At 46.7% G+C, this 10435-nt stretch overlaps 1 pseudogene; it reads right to left on the reverse strand.

The window, feature by feature from the left end:
- Positions 1-216: 216 nt before the first annotated feature.
- On the reverse strand, positions 217-490 carry LOC144509527 (small nuclear ribonucleoprotein F pseudogene; annotated as a pseudogene).
- Between the last annotated feature and the right edge of the window lie 9945 nt (positions 491-10435).

Raw genomic sequence — 10435 nt, forward strand, 5'->3', positions numbered from 1 at the left:
ACCTAATCAGTGCAAATCCAAATACAGTGGGTGAGATTTTCCAGCCGCATTCACCCCAAGTCTGAAAATCCCGCCCGAGGTTAATGGACCTTTGCATGGTCCATGTCCCGACTGTTATGATTCCCATGGCACGTGGGGCGGGAAAATTCCACCCAACATAATGAATTGTTGAATATTTTAAAAACTCAGAAATTCTACACATGGTTATTTTTTAAATTAAAAGAGAATTTGCGCTTTCATTTCTCCATCTTCTCCCTCTTCCTCAACTCCTCATTGTAAGGTGTAGCATTGTTACACCTTATTAGGACTTTGCCATGGTGACTCGCTAAAGCACCATCAATATATTCTTCCATGTTCACCAGCTGCATGTTCAAATATCCATCAACTGACGCCAGGCAGCCCTTGTATCCCATTCCCCATTTTAACTTCCCCATCACCGCTTCACCAGTTAAGCCATTGAGGAAAGGTTTGGTTTTAGTGGTAAACTCATGCTAAGGGATGCGCTGGGGCTGCAATGCTGCATTCACTAAACTTGTCTACATCACCTTAAATCCTCTTTAGTCTCCCCCCCCCCCCCCCTTCACAATTCCATCTAATTTGTGCTGCCTGTAACTGGGAAATATTACATTTGATTTCCTCGTCTGAATCACTGATGCAGATTATGAAATGCTGAGGCTCAAACACTGGTCCCTGTGATAACCCACTGGTCACTGCCTTCAACTCTGAAAAAGACCCATTCATTCCTTCTCTTTGTCTGCTAACCAAATTTCAATCCATGCCAATATATTGCGTCCAATACCATACACTTTAATTTGGCACACTAACCTTTTACATGGGACTTTATCAAACGTTTTCTGAAAACCCAAATATGCTACATGCACTGGATCTCCCTTATCTATCCCGCTAGTTATATCCTCAAAAAACTCCAGGCTTGTCAGATCTGATTCCTCTTTCGTAAATTCATGTTGACGCTGTCTAATCCTGTTGATATTTTCTAAATGTCAGGTTATCACATCCTTTAATCCAGTCTGACATTTTGCTTACTACTGATATCAGATTAATTAGGCTGTAATTCCCTCCGTTTCCTCCCTCCCTCCTTTTTTAAACAGCAGGGTTACATTTGCCTCCCCCCCAATCTGTTCCAGAATCTGCAGAATTTAGCACGATGATAGCTAATGCATTCACTACTTCCATGGCCACCTGGTTTAGCACTCTGGGATGTAGATTATCAGGCCCTGGGGAATTATTACCTTTCTGTCCCCTAGGAGAATTTCACAGTAACTTCATTGCAGCGTTAATTTAAACCTTACTTGTGACTAATAAACAAAGCTTAAAAAAAACGTTTACATTAATTTACATACATTCTATTAATTTCTTCAACATTTGTTTTTACTAATTTCCCTCAATTCCTCCTTCTCACTAGGCCCTTGGTCCCCGAGCATTTCTGGAAAGTTATTTGTGTCTTCCTCCGCGACGACAGAACTAAAGTAGTTGTTTAATTATTTGCTTGTTCTTTATTATAAAAACTCCCATTTCAGACTGTCAGGGACCCATATTTTTTCACTCATCCTTTTCTTTTTCCATGCTCTTAAAAGCTTTTACAGTCCGCTATTACGGTACTTGCAATTTTACTCTCATTGTCTATTTTTCCCCTCATAATGAATCCCTTTGTCCTCCTTTGTTGAATTCTAAACTGCTGCCAATCCTCAGGTTTGCTACATTTTAGAGCAACTTTATATGAGCCCTTTTTGGATATAGTACTATCCTTCATTTCTTTTGTAAGCCATGGCGGAGTCACTTTGCCTGTTGCCCTGTTGCACCAGAAAGGAATGTATAACTGTTGCAATGAATACATTTGTTCTTTGAATATTAGCCATTGCCTATCCACCGCCATGCCTTGCAATGAAGTTACCCAATCTATCGCAACCAACCTCCACCTCATATCTTCGTAGTTTCCTTTGCTTTGATTTAGGAGCCCAGTTTCAGATTAGACTTCTTCACTTTCCATCCTGATGGAGAATTCTATCATGTTATGATCACTGTTCCCTGAAGGGCCTCGCACAACAAGATTATTAATTAGCCCCTTCTAATTGCACAATACCAAATCTAGGAGAGCTAGTTCCCTAGTTGGTTCCTCAACATAATGGTTCAAAAATAATCCTGTACACACTCCAGGAATTAAGCTGCCACAGTATTATTGCTCGTATTGTGGTTTTCCAGTCGACGTGGACATTTAAATCACCCATGATTACTGCAGTACCGTTGTTACAAGCATCTTGAATTTCCTATTTAATGCCAGCTTACCACGACTGTTTGGACGCCAATAAGCAAAACCTACTAATGTTTTCTGTCCCTTGTCGCTTCTTTGCCCCGTCAAGACTGATTCTATATCTAGATACTCTGAACCAATATCCTTTCTCACTACTGCACTGATTCCATCCTTCACTAACAATGCTACCCCACTTCCTTTTTGTCCTTCCTGAATATCGAATGGGCAGCACGGTAGCACAGTGGTTAGCACTGCTGCTTCACAGCTCCAGGGTCCTGGGTTCGATTCCCGGCTTGGGTCACTGTCTGTGTGGAGTTTGCACATTCTCCTCGTGTCTGCGTGGGTTTCCTCCGGGTGCTCCGGTTTCTTCCCACAGTCCAAAGATGTGCAGGTTAGGTTGATTGGCCATGCTAAACATTGCCCTTAGTGTCCTGGGATGTGTAGGTTAGAGGGATTAGTGGGTAAATATGTAGGGATATGGGGTAGGGCCTGGGTGGGATTGTGGTCGGTGCAGACTCGATGGGCCGAATGGCCTCTTTCTGTACTGTAGGGTTTCTATGATTCTATGATTCTATGTGAGGGAGCACATATTACACAGCGAGTAGTAATGACCTTGAACCGACTGTTCACTGGAGTAGTGGAAGTGGAGATAATCAATGATTCGAAAAGGCAATGGGATCGATTAAATTTCAGAGTTACAGGAGCTGTGGAGCGGACAAAGGACTGACAGGGCTGATCGACAGAGAGACCTGCCCTGGTCTTGATAGGTGAGACAGACAAGTCCTCTGCTGTAACGACTCCACTGCTACTGTGGGGCCATGACAGACAGTGTTGGGCAGTGGGGTGCATTTATCTGGCAAACTGGTTAAGCACTGCTGCCTCACAGCGCCAAGGACCTGGGATCGATTCTCAGCTCGGGTCACTGTCTGTGTGGAGTTTGCATGTTCTCCCCGTGTCTGCGTGGGTTTCCTCCAGGTGCTCCGGTTTCCTCCCACAGTCTGAAAGACGTGCTGGTTAGGTGCATTGGCCATGCTGAATTCTCCCTCCGTGTATCCAAACAGGGGCCAGAGTGTGGCGACTAGGAGATTTTCACAGTAACTTCATTGCAGTGTTAATGTAAGCTTACTTGTGACACTAATAAATAAACTTTAAACACAATTCTTGGCTGCCACTCCAGTGCATTACTGCAGGAGTGCGACACTGTTGGAACTACTGGGGTGATTTTCAGCACGCATTCGCTGTCAAAGAGAACAACGTAAGAGTTTTAACAATATCAGGTTAAAGTCCAACAGGTTTATTTGGTAGCAAATACCATTAGCTTTTGGAGCGCTGCTCCTTCGTCAGATGGAGTGGACATCTGCTCTCAAACAGGGCGCAGAGACACAAAATCAAGTTACAGAATACTGATTAGAATGCGAATCTCTAGTAGAGACCAAATAAACCTGTTGGACTTTAACCTGGTGTTGTTAAAACTCTTACTGTGTTTACCCCAGTCCAACGCCGGCATCTCCACATCAAAGAGAACAATGACATGCGCTGCAAATTCAGACTGAATCGGGAAATCCAATTCTCTCCGAAGAGATTGCGTTCTGTGATTTTCCCCAACTCTCGCTGGTGACATAGCGAGGTACAGGGCCACAAAGGATGAGAATCTCGTTTTAATGATTTTAGATATATTATTAATAGGCCCCCCTCGCTGTATTTTCCGACCTTACCGACATAGAATGCCTTATGAGGATAGGCTGAGGGAGCTCGGTTTTTTCTCCTTGGAGAGATGAAGGATGAAAGGTGACCTGATAGAGGTGTACAAGATGTACATGGGGTGGCACGGTAACACAGTGGTTAGCACTGCTGCTTCACAGCTCCAGGGTCCCGGGTTCGATTCCCGGCTCGGGTCACTGTCTGTGTGGAGTTTGCCCATTCTCCTCGTGTCTGCGTGGGTTTCCTCCAGGTGCTCCGGTTTCCAAAGATGTGCGGGTTAGGTTGATTGGCCAGGTTAGAAATTGCCCCTTAGAGTCCTGGGATGTGTAGGTTAGAGGGATTAGCGGGTAAATATGTGGGGGTAGGGCCTGGGTGGAATTGTGGTCGGTGCAGACTCGATGGGCCGAATGGCCTCCTTCTGCACTGTAGGGTTTCTATGATCTATGAACATAGAACATAGAAAAACTACAGCACAAACAGGCCCTTCGGCCCACAGGTTGCGTCGGTCATGTCCCTACCTACCTCGGCTTATATATAGGCTTACCTATAACCCTCAATCCTATTCAGTCCCATGTACTCATCCAGAAGTCTCTTAAAAGACCCTATCGAGTTTGCCTCCACCACCACTGACGGCAGCCGATTCCACTCACCCACCACCCTCTGAGTGAAAAACTTACCCCTGACATCTTCTCTGTACCTACTCCCCAGCACCTTAAACCTGTGTCCTCTCGTAGCAACCATTTCAGCCCTGGGAAAAAGCCTCCGAGAATCCACCCGATCTATACCTCTCAACATCTTGTACACCTCTATCAGGTCACCTCTCATCCTTCATCTCTCCAAGGAGAAAAAACCGAGCTCCCTCAGCCTATCCTCATAAGGCATGCCAACAAATCCAGGCAACATCCTTGTAAATCTTCTCTGCACCCTTTCAATCATTTCCACATCCCTCCTGTAATGAGGCGACCAGAACTGAGCACAGTACTCTAAGTGGGGTCTGACAAGGGTCTGATAAAGCTGCATCATTATCTCCTAAACTCAATCCCTCGATTGATGAAGGCCAGCACACCATATGCCTTCTTAACCACCTCCTCTACCTGTGAGGCCGATTTAAGAGTCCTTTGGACCCGGACCTCAAGGTCCTTCTGATCCTCTATACTGCTAAGAGTCTTACCCTTGATATTATACTCCTTCATCCCATTTGACCTGCCAAAATGGACTACTACACATTTATCTGGGTTGAAGTCCCTCTGCCACTTCTCCGCCCAGTCTTGCATCCCATCTATGTCACGCTGCAGCTTCTGACATCCCTCCAAACTTTCCACAACACCACCAACCTTCGTGTCGTCGGCAAACTTACCAACCCATCCCTCCACTTCCTCATCCAGGTCATTTATAAAAATGACATACAGCAAGGGTCCCAGAACAGATCCCGGGGCACTCCACTGGTGACCGACCTCCATTCAGAAAAAGACCCATCTACAACCACTCTCTGCCTTCTGCAGGCAAGCCAGTTCTGGATCCACAAGGCAACAGCCCCTTGGATCCCATGCCCTCTCACTTTCTCGAGAAGTCTTGCATGGGGGACCTTATCGAACGCCTTGCTGAAGTCCATGTAAACCACATCTACTGCTTTTCCTTCGTCATTTTCAAAGAACTCCACCAGGCTCGTAAGGCACAATTTGCCTTTGACAAAGCCGTGCTGTCTACTTTTGCGCATACTAAACTTCTCTAAATGCTCATAAATCCTGTCCCTCAGGATCTTCTCCATCAACTTACCAACCACTGAGGTTAGACTCACCGGTCGGTAATTTCCTGGGCTATCCCTATTCCCTTTCTTGAATATAGGAACCACATCTGCAATCCTCCAATCCTCCGGAACCTCTGCCGTCTCCATTGACGATGCAAAGATCATCGCCAGAGGCTCTGCAATCTCTTCCCTCGCCTCCCACAGTAACCTGGGGTACATCCCATCCGGTCCCAGCGACTTATCTATCTTGATGCTATTCAAAATTTCCAACACATCCTCTTTCTTAATGTCCACAAACTCAATCTTTTCAGTCCGCCGCAATCCTGTTGTACAACCACCCAGGTCTTTTTCCACCGTGAATACCGAGGTAAAGTATTCGTTAAGCACCTCTGCTAATTCTTCCGGTTCTGTACAGACTTCCTCACCTTCACATTTTATAGGTCCTATACCTTCATATCTCATCCTTTTACTCTTCACATATTTATAGAACGCCTTAGGGTTCTCCTTAATCTTACCTGCCAAGGCCTTCTCGTGACCCCTTCTGACTCTCCTAATTTCCTTCTTAACTCCCTTCCTACAAGCCGTATACTCATCTAGATCCCTATCATCGCCTAGCTCTCTGAACCTTTTGTATGCTTTCCTTTTCTTTTTGACTAGGTTCAGCGCAGCTTTCATGCACCATGGTTCCCGTAACCTACCAAAACCTCCCTGTCTCATCGAAACATTGTCATGCAGAACTCCAGACAAACGTTCCTTGAAAATCTGCCACCTTACTTCGGTACTTTTCCTCGAGAATACCTCCTTCCAATTTACACCTCTAATCTCCTGCCTGATGGCTTCATATTTCCCCTTACTCCAGATGAACACTTTCCTAGCTTGCCTGATCCTATCTCTTTCCAATGCTAGCATAAAGGAGATAGAGTTATGATCACTGTCCCCAAGATGCTCCCCCACTGAGAGATCCGACACCTGTCCAGGCTCATTAGCCAGCACCAGATCGAGTACAGCCTCTCCTCTTTTAGGCTTATCCACATGCTGTGTCCTGAACACACCTAACAAACTCCTCCCCATCCAAACCCCTTACCCAAGGGATATTCCAATCGATGTTTGGGAAATTAAAGGCTCCCATCACGACAACCCTGTTATTACTACATCTCTCCAGGATCTGTTTCCCTATCTGCTCCTCAACATCCCTGTTACTATTGGGCGGCCTGTAGAAAACACTGAGCAAAGTTATCGACCCCTTCCCGCTCCGAACTTCCACCCACAGAGATTCCGTAGACAATCCCTCCATGGCTTCCACCTTCTCTACAGCTGTGACACTATTCCTGATCAGCAGTGCCACTCCCCCCCCTCTTTTGCCTCCCTCTCTGTCCTTTCTGAAACACCTGAAACCCGGCACCTGAAGTATCCAGTCCTGTCCCTGTCCCCAAGTCTCCGTAATGGCCACCACATCACATTTCCAAGCATCGATCCACACTCTAAGCTCATCCACTTTATTCACTACACTCCTGGCGTTAAAATAGACACATCTCAAACCTTTGGTCTGAGCTCTCCCCTTCTCCATCACCCGTCCATTCTCCCTCTTACCCTGTCTACAATCCTTCTCTATGTGCGGGCTAACCTCCTCGCTCTCAGTCACCTCATCTTGATTCCCTCCCCCCAACCTTTCTAGTTTAAAGTCTCCCCAGTAGCCTTAGCCAACCTTCCTGCCAGGATATTGGTCCCCCATGACATGAGGCGAGGTTTATCACCCAAATGTGAGCCTGTCGTGAGGATCCCTCCAGGGGCTGGTGAAGGTGAGTAAAGCTCCTGGGGGAGAGGGACATGCCTGGGCACTGCTCTCCGACACTTTCCTGGCAGTGTCAACCTGTGCAAAGGGGCAGTGCGAATGGTGAACCTACGGGGAGCCTCATTCAGGGGTGGGGATAGGGCGCCGTGGGGATAGGGGATAGGGTACTGGACAGGTGTCTGACAGGTGTATGTGTATGTCGTGGGGGGAAGAGAGGGAGATGCCAGTGATGACTGCTGTGGGGATTAGATAGAGAGAGATGTGCCGGTATTGATTGCGGGTGGGAGGGGGGAGGAGGGTGGGGGGAGCGACCACTGTAGTGGCATGGAGGGAACGTTATTTCTTAGTCTGATTGGAGTGCCATTTGAAAACGGCACCCTGACCTCAGTGCAGCCAGGCTTTTCTGGCGTATTTAGGCCCCACTCCTCAAATGAAGCGTGAATCCCCTATATTTTTTGACAAAGTGCCGTAAGATATGGAAAGAAAAGCTGCCTGTTTCCCTGGAGAGGAACATGCCAGTTTTCAGTCAGGTTCTGAAACTTTACCGTTTTTCGGTAGAATTCGATCCACTGTCCTTTGGATTAGGGATTAAACCAAGATCTAATCTTGGTTTAGATCTTGGTTTAGATCTTGGTTTAGTCCAAAGATGTGCGGGTTAGGTTGATTGGCCATGCTAAAATTGCCCCTTAGTGTACTGGGATACGTAGATTAGAGGGATTAGTGGGTAAAATATGCAGGGATATGGGGGTAGGGCCTGGGTGGGATTGTGGTTGGTGCAGATGTGATGGGCCGAATGGCCTTCTTCTGTACTGTAGGGTTTCTATGTTTCTATGTTTCTAATCTACCCTCTCAGATTCCAGGACCTATATCAAAGGGTGGGGGGTATTTCTGGCATCCTGGCCAGAACTTATCCCTGAACCAACATCACAAAAGAAATCTTCATTTATGGTCACATGTGGGCAGTGCAGTGGCACAGTCGTTAGCACTGCCGCCTCACGGTGCCAGGGACCTGGGTTCAATTCCAGCCTTGGGTCATTGTCTGTGTGGAGTTTGCACATTCTGCGTGGTGTCTGTGTGGGTTTCCTCCGGGTGCTCCGGTTTCCTCCCACAGTCCAAAGATGTGCGGGTTAGGTTGATTGGCCAGGCTAAAATTACCCTTTAGCGTCAGGGGAAATAGCAGGGTTACGGGGATAGGGCCTGGGTGTGATTGTTGTCTCTGGGTGAGGTTGTTGTCTGTGTCGGCTCCATGGGCCAAATGGCCTCTTTCTGTCATGTAGGGATTCTATGATTCTATTTGTGGGAACTTATTCTGCGTTGCTCGGTTGCTGTATTTTGTACATTCTCACAGTGGCCAGTTTAAAGAGTACTTAATTACGTTTAACTGGTGGTGTGAGGCGCCAGACAAATGCAGCTCTTTGCTGCCTGCGCAGGCGGACCCCCCCCCCCCCCCAAGCTGCTGTCACCAATCACATGGCAGGAATGCAGCTGAGTGACATCATCTTTAACCAATAAGCAAGACGCAGAGGCGGGGCGTCGTGTCAGAACGGCTCTGTCCAATCGGCGAATCAAGTCTGTATGTTTTGCATAATTATAAAAAGAAGAAAATTTAAACTGATAGGAGAAGCAGTTTTTCACTTTTCTTGCGCTTGGATTGCAAATGTCAGCACAGATTTGGCAGAATATAACATCTCATATGAAAACTTTCATCTGCGATGCTTGCTCAATGCACAGTCATATTGATATAAAGGTGGCGATTTATGAGGGACACCGGACGCAGTTAAGCTAGACATCATTTCTGGAAATACTCAGCAATTTTTGGTGGGGAGGAGGCGTGGGTTTAAGATGCTCACGTAGAGGACGCCAGTTACTGGTTGCCTTTATTCCGCCTCCCTTTCTCCTATCAGGAGAATTAATGTTATGAGAGAATAAATTGATTCTAACCCGTGGAAAGTCCCGTTTGATTGCTGCCTGACGGTGCATTCCACGCAGGGTATGGCAAACTGATTGACATCCCTCGGATCACTTAGGATTGCATTGGGAACAGGTGACTGAGTTTCAATACGGTCATGTCATGCACTTTCGGTATTCCACTCCCGTTCATTTAGCTGCAATTACAGATTAAATTGACAATATTATTTTCATTTTAAGATAGTCTGAGGGAGTTTCCACACAGTCCCTCAGTCAGCATGCAGAGTCCATGAGGAAAAACACCATCACCCCATCTACAAGCAAAAGGGGGTAGGGAAGCGATTGGCGACCCATCCCATATGCTCCGACGAAGAGTCATCCAGACTCGAAACGTTGATTCTATTCTCTCCACAGATGTCAGACATGAGATTGTCCAGCATTTTCTGTTCTTGTTTCAGATTATTTTGCTTCGTTGCCATGACCCATCTCATGGCCTACTTCTGTTGCTAAACTTGTATCGTCCTCCTTGTTTTCAACCCTCAGCGCACCCACCCCCGCCATACTCCAACTCCACAATCGGTGATAGAGTGGTTAGCACTGCCGCCTCACGGTGCCAGGGACCTGGGTTCAATTCCTGGCTTGGGTGACTGTCTGTGTGGAGTTTGCACGTTCTCCCCGTGTCTGCGTGGGTTTCCTCCGGGCGCTCCGGTTTCCTCACACAATCCGAAAGACGTGCTGGATAGGGTGCTCCGTGCTAAATTCTCCCTCAGTGTACCCGAACAGGCGCCAGAGTGTGGCGACTAGGGATTTTCACAGTAAATTCATTGTCGTGTTAATGTAAACCTACTTGTGACACCAATAAATAAACTTTAAACTGTCTGTAAATATAAAGCAATGACATCTGTTGGACGAAGGCAGTATTGCTGCTTAACAGGGACTAATGATTCCCTCAGCTTTTCCATCATTGGGTGTTTTCCTCATCTCATATCTGGATCTGTTGTAGATGTATTGGCCTGTA

Source organism: Mustelus asterias, chromosome 21, assembly GCF_964213995.1.
Source record: "Mustelus asterias chromosome 21, sMusAst1.hap1.1, whole genome shotgun sequence".
Taxonomy (NCBI): Eukaryota; Metazoa; Chordata; class Chondrichthyes; order Carcharhiniformes; family Triakidae; genus Mustelus; species Mustelus asterias.